The sequence below is a fragment of the Vidua macroura genome, unplaced genomic scaffold (genome assembly GCF_024509145.1).
Source record: "Vidua macroura isolate BioBank_ID:100142 unplaced genomic scaffold, ASM2450914v1 whyUn_scaffold_182, whole genome shotgun sequence".
Lineage (NCBI taxonomy): Eukaryota > Metazoa > Chordata > Aves > Passeriformes > Viduidae > Vidua > Vidua macroura.
The window spans coordinates 8,373-26,068 of NW_026530568.1; positions in this window are offsets into that span (position 1 = coordinate 8,373).

Sequence of the window (17,696 nt, forward strand, 5' to 3'; positions counted from 1 at the left end):
CAAGGATTTTCCCAAAAATTCCAACGATTTTCCCCAAAATTCCCAAATTTTTCCCAGAATTCCAAAATTTCCTTCCCGGAATTCTGAAGATTTTTCCCAAAATTTTGATTTTTTTTCCAAAATTCCGATGATTTTTCCCAAAATTCCAAAGATTTTTCCCTGAAATTCCTGATTTTTTTCCCCAAAATTCCGATTTTTTCCCAGAATTCCCAAGGATTTTCCCTAAAATTCCAAAGATTTTCCCTAAAATTCCCAAACTTTTCCCAGAATTCTGAAATTTCTTCCCAGAATTCTGAAAATTTTTCCCAAAATTTCGATTTTTTCCCCAAAATTCCGATGATTTTCCCCCAAAATTCTGATTTTCCCCCGAGAATTCCAAAGTTTTTTCCCAGAATTCCAAAAACTTTCCCCAAAATTCCAAAACTTTTCCTGAAATTCCCGGTTTTTTTCCCCAAAATTCCGGAGATTTTTTCCCAAAATTCCCAATTTTTTCCCCAGAATTCCAAAGATTTTTCCAAAAAATCTGATTTTTTTTCCCAGAATTACAAAAATTTATCCAAAATTCCAAAGATTTTTCCCCAAAATTCCAAAGATTTTTCCTAAAATTCCCATTTTTTGTCCCAAAATTCAAAAATTTCTTCCCAGAATTCCAAAGACTTTTCCCAAAATTCCGATTTTTTTTCACCAGAATTCCCAATTTTCCCCAGAATTCCAAAGATTTTCCCCCAAAATTCCAAAGCTTTTCCCGAAATTCCCAATTTTTTTTCCCAAAATTCCAATTTTTTTCCAGAATTCCAAAGATTTCCCCAAAAATTCCAAAGATTTTCCCTAAAATTCCAATTTTTTTCCCAAAATTCCAGAAGTTTTTCCCCAAAATCCCTATTTTTTCCCCAGAAATTCCGATTTTTTTCCCGGAATTCCAATGATTTTTCCCAAAATTCTGATTTCTTCCTGAAATTCCAAAATTTTTTTTCCCAAAATTCCAAATTTTTTTCCAGAATTCCCAAGATTTTCCCTAAAATTCCCAAACTTTTCCCAGAATTCCAAAGATTTATCCCAAAATTGCGAATTTTTTTCCCAAAATTCCAAAACTTTTCCTGAAATTCCCATTTTTTTTAGACAAAATTCCGGAGATTTTTTTCCCAAAATTCCCAATTTTTTCCCCAGAATTCAAAGATTTTCCCAAAAATTCTGATTTTTTTTCCCAGAATTACAAAAATTTATCCCAAAATTCCAAAGATTTTTCCCCAAAATGCCAAAGATTTTTCCTAAAATTCCCATTTTTGTCCCAAAATTCAAAAATTTCTTCCCAGAATTCCAAAGACTTTTCCCAAAATTCCGATTTTTTTTTCCCAAAATTCCGATTTTTTCCCCCTAAATTCCGATGATTTTTCTCAAAATTCCCAATTTTTTCACCAGAATTCCCAATTTTTTCACCAGAATTCCAAAGATTTTTCCCCAAAATTCCAAAGATTTTTCCCAAAATTCCGAAGCTTTTCCTGAAATTCCCAACATTTCCCCAAAATTCCAGTGATTTTTCCCAAATTTCCCAATTTTTCCCCCAAAATTCCCAAGATTTTTCCCAGAATTTGATTTTTTTCCTGAATTTCCGATTGTTTCTCCAAAATTCCAAAACTTTCCCCAAAATTCCACAGAATTTTTTTCCAAAATTCAAGTTTTTTTTTTCCCAAAAATTCCGATTTTTCCCCAGAATTCCCAAGGATTTTCCCAAAATTCCAAAGATTTTTCCCAAAATTCCGAATTTTTCCCAGAATTCCAAAATTTCTTCCCGGAATTCTGAAGATTTTTCCCAAAATTCCGATGATTTTCCCCCAAAAATCCCAAAGATTTTTCCCAGAATTCCCAAATTTTTCCCAAAATTTTCCCCCAAAATTCCAAAGTTTCTTCCCAAAATTCCCAATTTTTTCCCCCAATTCCAATGATTTTTCCCAAAATTCCAAAGACTTTTCCCAAAATTCCAACAATTTTCCCCCCAAAATTCCCAATTTTTTTCCCAAATTCCAAAGATTTTTCCCAGAATTTGAATTTTTCCTGAAATTCCCAAAATTCCCCCCCAAAATTCTGATTTTTTTTCCCAAAATTCCATTTTCCTCAAAATTCCGAAGATTTTCTTCCCAAAATTCCAATTTTTTTCACCAGAATTCCCAATTTTTTTCCCAGAATTCCAAAACTTTTCCCAAAATTCCGATGATTTTTTTCCCCCAAATTCTGAATTTTTTTCCCCAAATTCTGAAGATTTTTCCCAAAATTCCAAAACTTTTCCTGAAATTCCCATTTTTTTCCATAAAAAATTCCATTTTTTTTCCCCAAATTTCCCAAGATTTATCCCAAAATTCTGATTTTTCCCCAGAATTCCAAAGTTTCTTCCCAAAATTCCAAAAACTTTCCCCAAAATTCCAAAACTTTTCCTGAAATTCCCGGTTTTTTTCCACAAAATTCTGGAGATTTTTTTCCCAAAATTCCAAAGATTTTTTCCCAAAATTCCCAATTTTTTTCCCCAGAATTCCAAAGATTTTTCCAAAAATTCTGATTTTTTTTCCCAGAATTACAAAAATTTATCCCAAAAATTCCAAAGATTTTCCCCAAAATTCCCATTTTTTCCCCAGAATTCCAAAGATTTTTCCCAAAATTCCAACGGTTTTCCCAGAATTCCATAGATTTATCCCAAAATTCCCATTTTTTCCCAAAATTCCGAAGATTTTTCCCAAAATTCCCATTGGTTTTTCACCAGAATTCCCAATTTTTTTCCCAGAATTCCAAAGATTTTTCCCAAAATTCCGATTTTTTCCCCCTAAATTCCGATTATTTTTCCCAAATTTCCAATTGTTTTTCACCAAAATTCCCATTTTTTCCCCAAAAATTCCAAAGATTTTCCCCAAAATTCCCAATTTTTTCCCCAGAATTCCAAAGATCTTTTCCCCAAATTCCCAAACTTTTCCTGAAATTGCAAAGATTTTTCCCAAATTTCCCAATTTTTCCCCCCAAAATTCCCAAGATTTTTCCCAGAATTTGATTTTTTTCCTGAATTTCCGATTGTTTCTCCAAAATTCCAAAACTTTTTCCCAAATTTCCACAGATTTTTTTTCCAAAATTCAAGTTTTTTTCCCAAAAATTCCGATTTTTTCCCCAGAATTCCCAAGGATTTTCCCCAAAATTCCAGAGATTTTTCCCAAAATTCCTAAACTTTTCCCAAAATTCCGATGATTTTTTCCTGGAATTCTGAAGATTTTTCCCAAAATTCCGAAGATTTTCCCCAAAATTCCAAAGATTTTTCCCAGAATTCCCAAATTTTTCCCAAAATTCCAACAATTTTCCCCCCAAAAATTCCAAATTTTTTCCCCCCAATTCCAATGATTTTTCCCAAAATTCCAAAGACTTTTCCCAAAATTCCAAAATTTTCCCAAATTCCAAAGATTTTTCCCAGAATTCGAATTTTTCCTGAAATTCCCAAAATTCCTCCAAAAATTCCCGAGATTTTTTCCCAGAATTCCGATTTTTTTTTCCCAAAATTCCGATTTTTCCCCCCAAATTCCGATGATTTTTCCCAAAATTCCAATTGTTTTTCACCAGAATTCCCAATTTTTTCCCAGAATTCCAAAGATTTTTCCTAAAATTCCAAGACTTTTCCCAAAATTCTGATTTTTTTTCCCAAAATTCGCAATTTTTTCCCCCAAAATTCCAAATCTTTTCTCAGAATTCGAATTCTTCCTGAAATTCCCAAAATTCCCCCCCAAAATTCCCAATTTTTTTCCCCAAATTCCAAAGATTTTTCCCAGAATTCGAATTCTTCCTGAAATTCCCAAAATTCCCCCCCAAAATTCCCGATTTTTTTCCCAAAATTCCGATTTTTTTCCCCAAAATTCCGATTTTTTTCCCCCCAAATTCCGATGATTTTTTCCCAAAATTCCCATTGTTTTTCACCAGAATTCCCAATTTTTTTCCCAGAATTCCAAAGATTTTTCCTAAAATTCCAAGACTTTTCCCAAAAATTCAGATTTTTTTTTCCCAAAAAATCCCAATTTTTTCCCCCCAAAATTCCAAATTTTTTTCCCCCAATTCCAATGATTTTTCCCAAAATTCCAAAGACTTTTCCCAAAAATTCCAAAATTTTCCCCAAAATTCCCAATTTTTTTCCCCAAATTCCAAATCTTTTCCCAGAATTTGAATTTTTCCCTGAAATTCCCCAAAATTCCACCCAAAATTCCAATTTTTTTCCCCCCCAAATTCCGATGATTTTTCCCAAAATTCCCATTGTTTCTCACCAGAATTCCCAATTTTTTCCCAGAATTCCAAAGATTTTTTCCTAAAATTCCAAGACTTTTCCCAAAATTCTGATTTTTTCCCCAAAATTCCAAAGCTTTTCCCCCAAAATTCCCAATTTTTTCCCCAGAATTCCAAAGATCTTTTCCCCAAATTCCAAAACTTTTCCTGAAATTCCCGTTTTTTTTCCACAAAATTCCGGAGACTTTTCCCAAAATTCCCAATTTTTTTTCCCCAGAATTCCAAAGATTTTTCCAAAAATTCTGATTTTTTTTTCCCAGAATTACAAAAATTTATCCCAAAATTCCAAAGATTTTTCCTAAAATTCCAAAGATTTTTCCTAAAATTCCCATTTTTTCCCCAAAATTCAAAAATTTCTTCCAGGAATTCCAAAGACTTTTCCCAAAATTCCGATTTTTCCCCCTAAATTCCGATGATTTTTCCCAAAATTCCGATTTTTTTCCCAAAATTCTGATTTTTTTCCCCCCAAATTGCGATGATTTTTCCCAAAATTCCAATTATTTTTCACCAGAATTCCCAATTTTTTCCAAGAAATTCCAAAGATTTTTCCTAAAATTCCAAGACTTTTCCCAAAATTCCGATTTTTTTCCCAAAAATCCCAATTTTTTTCCCCAAAATTCCAAAGCTTTTCCCCAAAATTCCCAATTTTTTCCCCAGAATTCCAAAGATCTTTTCCCCAAATTCCCAAACTTTTCCTGAAAATCCAAAGATTTTTCCCAAAATTCAAAAATTTTTCCCAAAATTCCGACGATTTTTTCCCCAAAATTCCCATTTTTTTCCCAAAATTCCCATTTTTTTCCCAAAATTCCGATGATTTTTCCCAAAATTCCATTTTTTTTCCCCAGAATTCAAAATTTTTTCCCAAAATTCCGGGAATTCTCTCCTGGGAATTTCCCAATTCCAGAAAATTGGGAATAATCCGGGAAAAATGGGAAAAAAAACCTGGAAAATTGGGAAATAATTCTGGAAAATTGGGAAAAAAATCCTGGAAAAAATGGGAATAATCCGGGAAAAATGGGAAAAATCCTTGGAAAAATCGGAATAAAATCGGGAAAAATGGGGAAAAAAAACTGGGAAAATTGGGAATAATCCTTGAAAAAATGGGAATAAGCCTGGAAAATTGGGAATAACCCTTGGAAAAATGGGAATAAACCTGGAAAAAATGGGGAAAAAAAAATGGAAAAATTGGGAATAAACCTGGAAAAAAGTGGGAATAAGCCTGGAAAAATTGGGAATAATCCGAGAAAAATGGGAAAAATCCTTGGAAAAATGGGAATAAATCGGGAAAAAATGGGGAAAAAAAACCTTGGTAAAATGGGAATAATCCTGGAAAATGGGAATAAGCCTGGAAAAATGGGAAAAACCCTTGGAAAAATTGGGAAAAAAAAACGGAAAAAATGGGAATAATCCTGGAAAATTGGGAATAATCATTGGAAAATTGGGAATAATCCTGGGAAAAAGGGGAATAATCCGGGAAAAAATGGGAATAAACCTGAAAAATTGGGAATAAACCTGGAAAATGGGAAAAAAATGGGAAAATTGGGAATAAACCTGGAATTTGGGAATAACTCTCAGAAAATTGGGGAAAATCCTTGGAAAAAATGGGAAAAAAATCGAAGAAAAATGGGAATAATCCTGGAAAAAATGGGAATAATTCTGAGAAAAATGGGAATAATCCGAGAAACATGGGAAAAATCCTTGGAAAAATCGGAATAAATTGGGAAAAATGGGGAAAAAAAACTGGGAAAATTGGGAAAAAATCCTTGGAAAAATGGGAATAATCCTGAAAAAATGGGGGGGGGGAAAACGCTTGGAAAAATTGGGAATAAACCTGGAAAAATGGGAATAATCCTGGAAAAATGGGAATAAGCCTGGAAAATTGGGAATAACCCTTGGAAAAAATGGGAATAATCCTGGAAACTTGGAATAATCCTGGAAAAATCGGAATAATCCCTGGAAAAAATGGGAATAATCCCTGGGAAAATGGGAAAAATTCTGAGAAAAATGGGAAAAATCCTGGAAAAGTTGGGAATAATCCCTAGAAAAATGGGGAAAATTTGAAGAAAAATGGGAATAATCCTGGAAAAAATGGGAATAAATCGGGAAAAATGGGAATAATCCCTGGAAATATGGGAAAAATTCTGAGAAAAATGGGAATAATCCTTGGAAAAATGGGAATAACCCTTGGAAAATTGGGAATAAACCTTGGAAAATTGGGAAAAAATTCTGAGAAAAAATGGGAATTATCCGGGAAAAAATGGGAAAAAAACTGGAAAAATTGGGAATAAACCCTTGGAAAAATTGGGAATAAATCGGGGAAAAATGGAGAAAAAAAACTGGGAAAATTGGGAAAAATCCTTGGAAAAATGGAAATAATCCTTGGAAAAATGGGAATAAATCGGGAAAAAATGGAGAAAAAAACTGGGAAAATTGGGAATAATCCCTGGAAAATGGGAAAAATCCTTGGAAAAATGGGAATAAATCGGGAAAAATGGGGAAAAAAACCTTGGAAAAATTGGGAAAAATCCTTGGAAAATTTGGAATAATCCTGGAAAAATGGGAAAAATCCTTGGAAAATTTGGAATAAACCAGGAAAATGGGAAAAAAAAAAAAACCCCGGAAAAATGGAAATAATCTGGGAAAAATGGGAATAAACCTGGAAAATTGGGAATAATCCACGGAAAATTGAGGATAGTCCTTGGAAAATTGGGAATAATCCTGGAAAATGGGAAAAATCCTGGAAAAATTGGGAAAAATCCTGGAAAATTTGGAATAATCATTTGAAAAATGGGGAAAAAAACCTTGGAAAAATGGGAATAAAACTGGAAAAAATGGGAATAATCCTGGAAAAATGGGAATAACTCTCAGAAAATTGGGGAAAATCCTTGGAAAATTGGGAATAATCCAAAAAAATTGGGAATAAACCTTGGAAAATTGGGAATAACACTTGGAAAAAATGGAATAATCCTCGGAAAATTGGGAAGAAGCCTCAAAAAATTGGGAAGAAGCCTTGGAAAATTGGGAACAAGGCTCGGAAAAATTGGGAATAACCTTGGAAAAATGGGAATAACCGTGGAAAAATGAGAATAAGTCAGGAAAAATGGGAATTATCCTTGGAAAACTGGGAATTAATCCTTGGGAAAATGGGAATAATCCTTGGAAAAATGGGAATAATCCTTGGGAGAATGGGAAAAACCCTTGGAAAATTGGGAATAATCCTTGGGAAAATGGGAAAAACCCTTGGAAAAATGGGAATAACCTTGGAAAATTGGGAATAACCGTGGAAAAATGAGAATAAGCCAGGAAAAATGGGAATAATCCTTGGAAAACTGGGAATAATCCTTGGGGAAAATGGGAATAATCCTTGGAAAACTGGGAATAATCCTTGGGAAAATGGGGAATAATCTGGGAAAAAATGGGAACAACCTTGGAAAAAAATGGGAGTAACCTTGGAAAAATGGGAATAATCCTCCGAAAATCGGGGATAGTCCTCGGAAAATTGGGAATAATCCTGGAAAAATGGGAGTAATCCTGGAAAAATTGGAAAAGTGTGGGAAAAAATGGGAGTGAGTAAACCGAGAAAAATGGGAATAATCCTGGGGAAATGGGGAAAAACCTTGGAAAAAATGGGAATAATTCTGGAAAAATGGGAAAAAAAATCCGGGGAAAATTTGGAAATAATCCTTGGAAAAAATGGGGAAAAAACCTTGGGAAAATGGGAATAACACTGGAAAAATGGGAATAATCCTGGAAAAATGGGAAAAAAATCCGGGAAAAATGGGGAAAAAACTGGAAAAATTGGAATAATCCCTGGAGAATTGGGAATAACCCTTGGAAAACTGGGAATAACCTTGGAAAATTGGGAATAATCCAGGAAAAATGGGAAAAAACCCACGGAAAAATGGGAATAACCTTGGAAAATTGGGAATAACTCTCGGAAAAAATGGGAATAACCCTTGGAAAAATGGGAATAACCCTTGGAAAATTGGGAATAATCCAAAAAAATTGGGAATAAACCTTGGAAAATTGGAATAACATTTGGAAAAATGGGAATAACACTTGGGAAAATTGGGAATAACACTTGGAAAAAATGGGAATAACACTTGGAAAAATGGGAGTAATCCTGGAAAAATGGGAAAAGTCTGGGAAAAATGGGAGTAAACTGGGAAAAATGGGAATAATCCTGGGGAAATGGGGGAAAAACCTTGGAAAAATGGGAATAATTCTGGAAAAATGGGAAAAAAATCCGGGAAAATTTGGAATAATCCTTGGAAAAATGGGGGAATACTCCTTGGAAAAATGGGGAATAACTCTGGGAAAATGGGAATAATCCTGGAAAAATGGGAAAAATCCGGGAAAAAATGGCAGTAAAACTGGGGGAAAATGGGGAATAATCCCTGGAGAATTGGGAATAACCCTTGGAAAACTGGGAATAACCTTGGAAAATTGGGAATAATCCAGGAAAAAATGGGAAAAACCCTTGGAAAAATGGGAATAATCCTTGGAAAAATGGGAATAATACTTGGGAAAATGGGAAAAAACCCTTGGGAAAATGGGAATAACACTTGGAAAATTGGGAATAATCCGGGAAAAAATGGGAATAACCTTGGAAAAATGGGAAAAAATCTGGGAAAAATTGGGAATAATCCTCCGAAAATCGGGCATAAACCTGGAAAATTGGGAATAATCTGGGAGAAATGGGAACAACCTTGGAAAATCGGGAATAAACCTTGGAAAAATGGGAATAACCCTCGGAAAATTGGGAAGAAGCCTCAAAAAATTGGGAAGAAGCCTTGGAAAATTGGGAACAAGGCTCGGAAAAAATGGGAATAACCTTGGAAAATTGGGAATAACCGTGGAAAAAATGAGAATAAGCCAGGAAAAATGGGGAATAATCCTTGGAAAACTGGGAAAAACCCTTGGAAAAATGGGAATAACCTTGGAAAATTGGGAATAATCTGGGAAAAATGGAAACAACACTTGGAAAATTGGGAATAATCCCGGGAAAAATGGGAACAACCTTGGAAAAAATGGGAATAACCTTGGAAAATTGGGAATGACCCCTGGAAATTCGGGAATAACCCCCAAACAACCCGGCCCGACCCCCCCCGCGCGGCGTCTCCCGCTGGCGCCGGGGCGATTCCGGCGGCGTTCCTGCCGGAAAATTGGGAATAGCACTCGGAAAATTGGGAATAGTGCTGGAAAATTTGGAATAATCCTCAGAAAATCGGGAATAAGCCTGGAAAATTGGGAATAAGCTGGGAAAAATGGGAACAACACTTGGAAAATCGGGAATAACCCTGGAAAAATGGGAATAACCCCTGGAGAATTGGGGATATTCCTTGGAAAATTGGGAATAACACTTGGAAATTTGGGAATAACCCCCAAACAACCCGGCCTGACTCCCCCGCGCGGCGTCTCTGCTGGCGCCAGGTGATTCCGGCATCGTTCCGGCGTCGTTACGATGTCGTTCCGGCGTCGTTCTGATGTCGTTGCGGCGTCGTTCCAGCATCATTCCGGGGTCGTTCCGGGGTCGTTGCGGCGTCGTTGCGGCGTCGTTCCGGGGTCGTTCCGGCATCGTTCCGGGGTCGTTGCGGCGTCGTTGCGGCGTCGTTCCGGGGTCGTTGTGGTGTTGTTCCGGCGTTGTTCCGGGGTCGTTGTGGCGTCGTTGCGGTGTCGTTCCGGGGTCATTGCGGCGTCGTTGCGGCGTCGTTCCGGGGTCATTGCGGCGTCGTTGCGGCGTCGTTCCGGGGTCGTTCCAGCATCGTTGCGGCGTCGTTCCAGCATTGTTCCGATGTCGTCGCGGCGTCGTTGCGGGGTCATTCCGGCGTCGTTCCAGCGTTGTTCCGGGGTCATTCCGGCGTCGTTCCAGCGTCGTTCCGGGGGTCGTTGCGGCGCCGTTGCGGCGTCGTCGCAGCGTCGTTCCGGGGTCGTTCCGGCGTCGTTGCGACGTCGTTGCAGCGTCGTTCCAGCGTTGTTGTGGTGTTGTCGTGGCGTCGTTGTGGTGTCGTTCCGGGGTCGTTGCGGCGTCGTTGAGGTGTCGTTCCAGCGTTGTCGCGGTGTCGTTCCAGCGTTGTTCCGGGGTCGTTCCGGCGTCGTTCCAGCATCGTTGCGGCGTCGTTGCGGCATCGTTCCAGCGTTGTTTCCGGCGTCGTTCCAGCGTTGTTCCGGGGTCGTTCCGGGGGTCGTTGCGGCATCGTTCCGGCGCCGTTCTGACGTCGTTGCGGCGTCATTCCAGCATCGTTCCGGGGTCGTTCCGGCGTTGTTGCGGTGCCGTTCCAGCATTGTTCCGGGGTCGTTGCGGCGTCGTTCCAGCGTTGTTGTGGTGCTGTCGTGGCGTCGTTGTGGCGTCGTTCCGGGGTCATTGCGGCGTCGTTGAGGCGTCGTTCCAGCGTTGTCGCGGTGTCGTTCCGGATCGTTGTCGCGGTGTCGTTCCGGGGTCGTTCCGGGGTCGTTGCGGCGTCGTTCCAGCATCATTCCGGGGTCATTGCGGCGTCGTTGCGGCGTCGTTGCGGTGTCGTTCCGGGGTCGTTCCAGCGTTGTCGCGGTGTCGTTCCGGGGTCGTTCCGGGGGTCGTTGCGGCGTCATTCCAGCATCATTCCGGGGTCATTGCGGCGTCGTTGCAGCATCGTTGCGGTGTCGTTCCGGGGTCGTTGCAGCGGCGTTCCAGGGTCATTCCGGCGGCGTTCCGGGGTCGTTGGCGGCGTCGTTGCGGGGTCGTCACGGGAGGTTTCGAGCAGCGCGGCGCGGGCGCTGCCCAGGGCCTTGAAGGCGTCCTCGCTGCCCGGCGCCGGGCACTTGTCGGGGTGCAGCAGCACGGCCAGGCGCCGGTACGCCCGCGTCACCTCCTCCCTGCCCGCCGGAAAAATCCCCCCGGTCAGCCCCCAAATCCCGGAATTCCCGACCCGCGGGGGCACGGGATACAGGAGGGAGAGTGGCGGGAAAAGGGAAACTGAGGGAAAACTGGGGAAATTGGAAAAAACGCGAGGATTTGGGATAAAAAAAAAGCAAGGATTTGAGGTGGAAAAATGCTCAGAATTCCCGAGGTTTTAAAAGTTGGGATGGGGGAAAAATCCCGGAATTCCCGACCCTCAGGGTGTGGGGATACAGGAGGGAGATCAATCAGAAAGAGAAAATTGGGAAAATTGGGAAAATTGTGAATAAATGTGAGGATTTGGGATGGAAAAATGCTCAGAATTCCCGAAGTTTTAGAAGTTGGGATCGGGGAAAATCCCGGAATTCCCGACCCTTGGGATGTGGGGATACAGGAGGGAGAACAATCAGAAAAGGGAAATTGGGAAAATTGGGACAATTGGAAGAATTGGGAAAAAACGCGAGGATTTGGGATGGAAAAAACGCGAGGATTTGGGATGGAAAAATGCTCGGAATTCCCGAGGTTTCAGAAGTTGGGATGGGGGAAAATCCCGGAATTCCCGACCCTTGGTATGTGGGGACACAGGAGGGAGAGTGGTGGGAAAAGGGAAATTGGGGAAAATTGGGAAAATTGGGAAGAATTGCGAAAAACCGCGAGGATTTAGGATGGAAAAAATGTGAGGATTTGGGGTGGAAAAATGCTCGGAATTCCCGAAGTTTTAGAAGTTGGGATCGGGGAAAATCCTGGAATTCCCGACCCTTGGGATGTGGGATACAGGAGGGAGAGTGGTGGGAAAAGGGAAATTGGGGAAAATTGGGAAATTGGGAAGAATTGCGAAAAAACGCGAGGATTTGGGATAAAAAAAAAGCAAGGATTTGGGGTGGAAAAATGCTCAGAATTCCCGAGGTTTTAGAAGTTGGGATGGGGGAAAAATCCCGGAATTCCCGACCCTTGGGATGTGGGGATACAGGAGGGAGAGTGGTGGGAAAAGGGAAATTGGGGAAAATTGGGGAAATTGGGAATGAATGTGAGGATTTGGGATGGAAAAATGCTCGGAATTCCCGAGGTTTTATAAGTTGAGATGGGGGAAAAATCCCGGAATTCCTGACCCTTGGGATGTGGGGATACAGGAGGGAGAGTGGCGGGAAAAGGAAAATTGGGAAAATTGGGAAAATTGGGAAAATTGTGAATAAATGTGAGGATTTGGGATGGAAAAATGCTCAGAATTCCCGAGGTTTTAAAAGTTAGGATCGGGGAAAATCCTGGAATTCCCGAACCTTGGGATGTGGGGATACAGGAGGGAGAGTGGTGGGAAAAGGGAAATTGGGGAAAATTGGGAAAATTGGGAAGAATTGGGAAAAAACGCAAGGATTTGGGATGGAAAAATGCTCAGAATTCCAGAGGTTTTAAAAGTTGGGATCGGGGAAAATCCTGGAATTCCTGACCCTTTTTATGTGGGGATGCAGGAGGGAGAGTGGTGGGAAAAGGGAAATTGGGGAAAATTGGGAAAATTGGGAAGAATTGCGACAAAACGTGAGGATTTGGGATAAAAAAAAGCGAGGATTTGGGATGGAAAAATGCTCGGAATTTCCAAAGTTTTAGAAGTTGGGATCGGGGAAAATCCTGGAATTCCCGACCCTTGGGATGTGGGGACACAGGAGGGAGATCAATCAGAAAAGGGAAATTGGGAATATCGGGAAGAATTGGGAAAAAACGCGAGGATTTGGGATGGAAAAAACGCGAGGATTTGGGGTGGAAAAATGCTCAGAATTCCAGAGGTTTTAAAAGTTGGGATGGGGAAAAATCCCGGAATTCCCGACCCTCAGGGTGTGGGGATACAGGAGGAGAACAATCAGAAAAAGGGAAATTGGGAAAACCAGGAATATTGGGAAAATTTGGAATAAATGTGAGGATTTGGATGGAAAAAATGCTCGGAATTCCCGAAGTTTTAGAAGTTGGGATGGGGAAAAATCCTGGAATTCCCGACCCTTGGGATGTGGGGACACAGGAGGGAGATCAATCAGAAAAGGGAAATTGGGAATATCGGAAGAATTGGGAAAAAACGCGAGGATTTGGGATGGAAAAATGCTCAGAATTCCAGAGGTTTTAAAAGTTGGGATGGGGAAAAATCCCGGAATTCCCGACCCTTGGGGTGTGGGGATACAGGAGGGAGAACAATCAGAAAAGGAAATCGGGAATATCGGGAATAATTGGGAAAAAAACGCAAGGATTTGGGATAAAAAACCGCGACGATTTGGGATGGAAAAATGCTCAGAATTCCCGAGGGTTTTAGAAGTTGGGATGGGGAAAAATCCCGGAATTCCCGACCCTTGGGATGTGAGGGACAGGAGGGAGAGTGGCTGGAAAAGGAAATTGGGGAAAATTGCAAGAATTGGGAAGAATTGGGAAAAAACGCGAGGATTTGGGATGGAAAAATGCTCAGAATTCCCGAGGTTTTAGAATTTGGGATGGGGAAAATCCTGGAATTCCGCCTTCTCCATGGGAAATTCCCGGGGATTTTTGGCTCTTCCCTGGGAATTCCCAGGAATTTTTGGCTTTTTTTTAGGATTTCTGAGGTTTTCCGGCGGGAATTTTGGTTTTTCCCTGGGAATTCCTGAGGGAAATGTGGGGATTTCTGGAAGGGATTTTGGTTTTTCCCATGGAAATTCCATCTTTTCCCTTGGAAATTCCAGCTTTTTCTGGCGGGAATTCCAGGTTTTTTGGCGGGAATTCCACCTTTTCCCACAGGAATTCCAACTTTCCCCACAGGAATTCCACCTTTTCCTATAGGAATTCCACCTTTTCCCTTGGGAAATTCTGGAATTTCCCACAGGAATTCCAGGCTTTTCCCTTGGGAAAGGAACAGAAAATGGGAAAAAAATCAGGGAAAATTGGGAAAAAAACCGTGAGGATTTGCGATGGAAAAATGCTCAGAATTCCGAGGTTTCAGAACTTGGGATGGGGGAAAATCCTGGAATTCCGTCTTCTCCATGAGAATTCCCGGGGATTTTTGGCTCTTCCCTGGGAATTCCCCAGGAATTTTTGGCTTTTTTTTAGGATTTCTGAGGTTTTCCGGCGGGAATTTTGGTTTTTCCCTGGAATTCTGAGGGAAATGTGGGGATTTCTGGAAGGGATTTTGGTTTCTCCCATGGAAATTCCAGCTTTTCCCTGCAGGAATTCCAGGTTTTCTACCGTGAATTCCAGGTTTTTTTGCGGGAATTCCGCCTTTTCCCACAGGAATTCCACCTTTTACCATGGGAATTCCACATTTTCCCGCCAGAATTCTGCCTTTTCCCACAGGAATTCCACTTTCTGCCCATGGGAATTCCACCTTTTCCCCACAGGAATTCCACCCTTTTCCCATGGGAATTCCGCATTTTCCCCGCCAGAATTCTGCCTTTTCCCACAGGAATTCCACTTTTTTCCCATGGGAATTCCACCTTTTCCCACAGGAATTCCACCTTTCCCCACGGGAATTCCAGCTTTTCCCACGGGAATTCCACCTTTTCCCACAGGAATTCCACCTTTTCCCATGGGAATTCCACCTTTTCCCACAGGAATTCCACCTTTCCCTACAGGAATTCCACCTTTTCACACAGGAATTCCACCTTTTCCCACAGGAATTCCACCTTTTCCTCACGGAATTCCACCTTTTCCCACAGGAATTCCACCTTTCCCCACGGGAAGTCCAGCTTTTCCCACAGGAATTCCACCTTTCCCTACAGGAATTCCACCTTTTCCCACAGGAATTCCACCTTTTCCCAGGGGAATTCCACCTTTTCCCACGGGAATTCCACCTTTCCCCACGGAAGTCCAGCTTTTCCCACAGGAATTCCACCTTTCCCTACAGGAATTCCACCTTTTCCCACAGGAATTCCACCTTTTCCCAGGGGAATTCCACCTTTTCCCACGGGAATTCCACCTTTCCCCACGGGAAGTCCAGCTTTTCCCACAGGAATTCCACCGTCCCCCCACGGAATTCTGCCTTTTCCCATGGGAATTCCACATTTTTCCATGGGAATTCCACATTTTTCCCCACGGGAATTCCACCTTTTCCCACGGGGAATTCCACCTTTCCCCACAGGAATTCCACCTTCTCCCATGGGAATTCCACATTTTCCCGTGTTAATTCCACATTTTTCCCCATGGGAATTCCACCTTTCCCCATGGGAATTCCACCTTTTCCCACAGGAATTCCACCTTTTCCCAGGGGAATTCCACCTTTTCCCACGGGAATTCCACCTTTCCCCGCAGGAATTCCACCTTTTCCCACAGAAATTCCGACTTTCCCCACATCAATTCCGCCCTTCTCCCACGGGAATTCCACATTTTTCCATGGGAATTCCACATTTTTCCCCACGGGAATTCCACCTTTCCCCCCCCCCACCCCTCCCCACCCAAACCCCACCTCTTCCCCCCCCGCAGGAACTCCGCCCGTATCCGGCGGGAATTCCGGCGTCAATCCCGCAGCAGCGGATGAGGGGGGTGGGGGGGAATTCCCGGGAATTTTTTCCCCGTTTCCCGGCGGCGCGCCCCCACCTGGAGGCGCCGGGTTTGAGGCCCAGCACGTCCCAGCTGTCCTTGCTGGCGCGGATGCGGCGGATGGCGTCCGCCTGCTCCCGCGTGAACGCCGCCCCGGAGCCGCCCGCCGGCCGCTTCCCCGCCGTTCTCGCACAGCTCCACGATGGCCGAGTAGAAGTTCTGGGAATGGCCCAAAAGCCCCGGATCCGGTTGCCAAAAATCCCCGGATCCGATTCCCCAAAAATCCCGGACCCGTTTCCCAAAAATCCCGGATCCGCTTCCCAAAAATCCCAAAAATCCCGGATCCGTTTCCCAAAAATCCTGGATCCGTTTCCCAAAAATCCCAAAAATCCCAGACCCCATTCCCAAAAATCCTGGATCCAATTCCCAAAAATCCCAGATCCGTTTCCCAAAAAAATTCCGGATCCGTTTCCCAAAAATCCCAAAAATCGCAGACCCAATTCCCAAAAATCCCGGATCCAATTCCCAAAAATCCCAGATCCGTATCCCAAAAAAATCCCGGATCCGTATCCCAAAAAAATCCCGGATCCGTTTCCCAACAGTCCCGGATCCGTTTCCCAAAAATCCCGGATTCAATTTCCCAAAATCCCAGATCCAATTTCCCAAAATCCCAGATCCGTTTCCCAAAAATCCCAAAAATCCCGGATCCGTTTCCCAAAAATCCCAGATCCGATTTCCAAAAATCCCAGACCCATTTCCCAAAAATCCCGGATCCGTTTCCCAAAAATCCCAAAAATCCCAGACCCATTTCCCAAAAATCCCGGATCCGTTTCCCAAAAATCCCAAAAATCCCAGACCCAATTCCCAAAAATCCTGGATCCAATTCCCAAAAATCCCGGATCCGTTTCCCAAAAAAATCCCGGATTCAATTTCCCAAAATCCCAGATCCAATTTCCCAAAATCCCGGATCCGTTTCCCAAAAATCCCAAAAAATCCCAGACCCAATTCCCAAAAATCCCGGATCCAATTCCCAACAATCCCGGATCCGTTTCCCAAAAATCCCGGATTCAATTTCCCAAAATCCCGGATCCAATTTCCCAAAATCCGGATCCGCTTCCCAAAAATCCCAAAAATCCCGGATCCGTTTCCCAAAAATCCCAGATCCGATTTCCAAAAATCCCAGACTCATTTCTCAAAAATCCCGGATCCGTTTCCCAAAAATCCCAAAAATCCCGGACCCATTTCCCAAAAATCCCGGATCCGTTTCCCAAAAATCACAAAAATCCCAGACCCAATTCCCAAAAATCCCGGATCCGTTTCCCAAAAATCCCAAAAATCTCAGACCCAATTCCCAAAAATCCCGGATCCAATTCCCAACAATCCCGGATCCGTTTCCCAAAAATCCCAGATTCAATTTCCCAAAATCCCAGATCCAATTTCCCAAAATCCCGGATCCGTTTCCCAAAAAACCCAAAAATCCCGGATCCGTTTCCCAAAAATCCCAGATCCGATTTCCAAAAATCCCAGACTCATTTCCCAAAAATCCCGGATCCGTTTCCCAAAACTCCCAAAAATTCCAGACCCAATTCCCAAAAATCCCGGATCCGTTTCCCAAAAATCCCAAAAATCCCAGACCCAATTCCCAAAAATCCCGGATCCAATTCCCAAAAATCCCAGATCCGTTTCCCAAAAATCCCGGATCCGTTTCCCAAAAATCCCAGATCCGTTTCCCAAAAAAATCCCGGATCCGTTTCCCAAAACTCCCAAAAATTCCAGACCCAATTCCCAAAAATCCCGGATTCAATCCCCAACAATCCCAGATCCGTTTCCCAAAATTCCCAACAATCCCGGATCCGTTTCCCAACAATCCCGGATCCGTTTCCATTTCCCGCCGTTCTCGCACAGCTCCACCATGGCCGAGCAGAAGTTCTGGGAATGGCCCAAAAGCCCCGGATCCGGTTGCCAAAAATCCCGGATCCAATTCCCAACAATCCCGGATCCAATTCCCAAAAATCCCGGATCCGTTTCCCAAAAATCC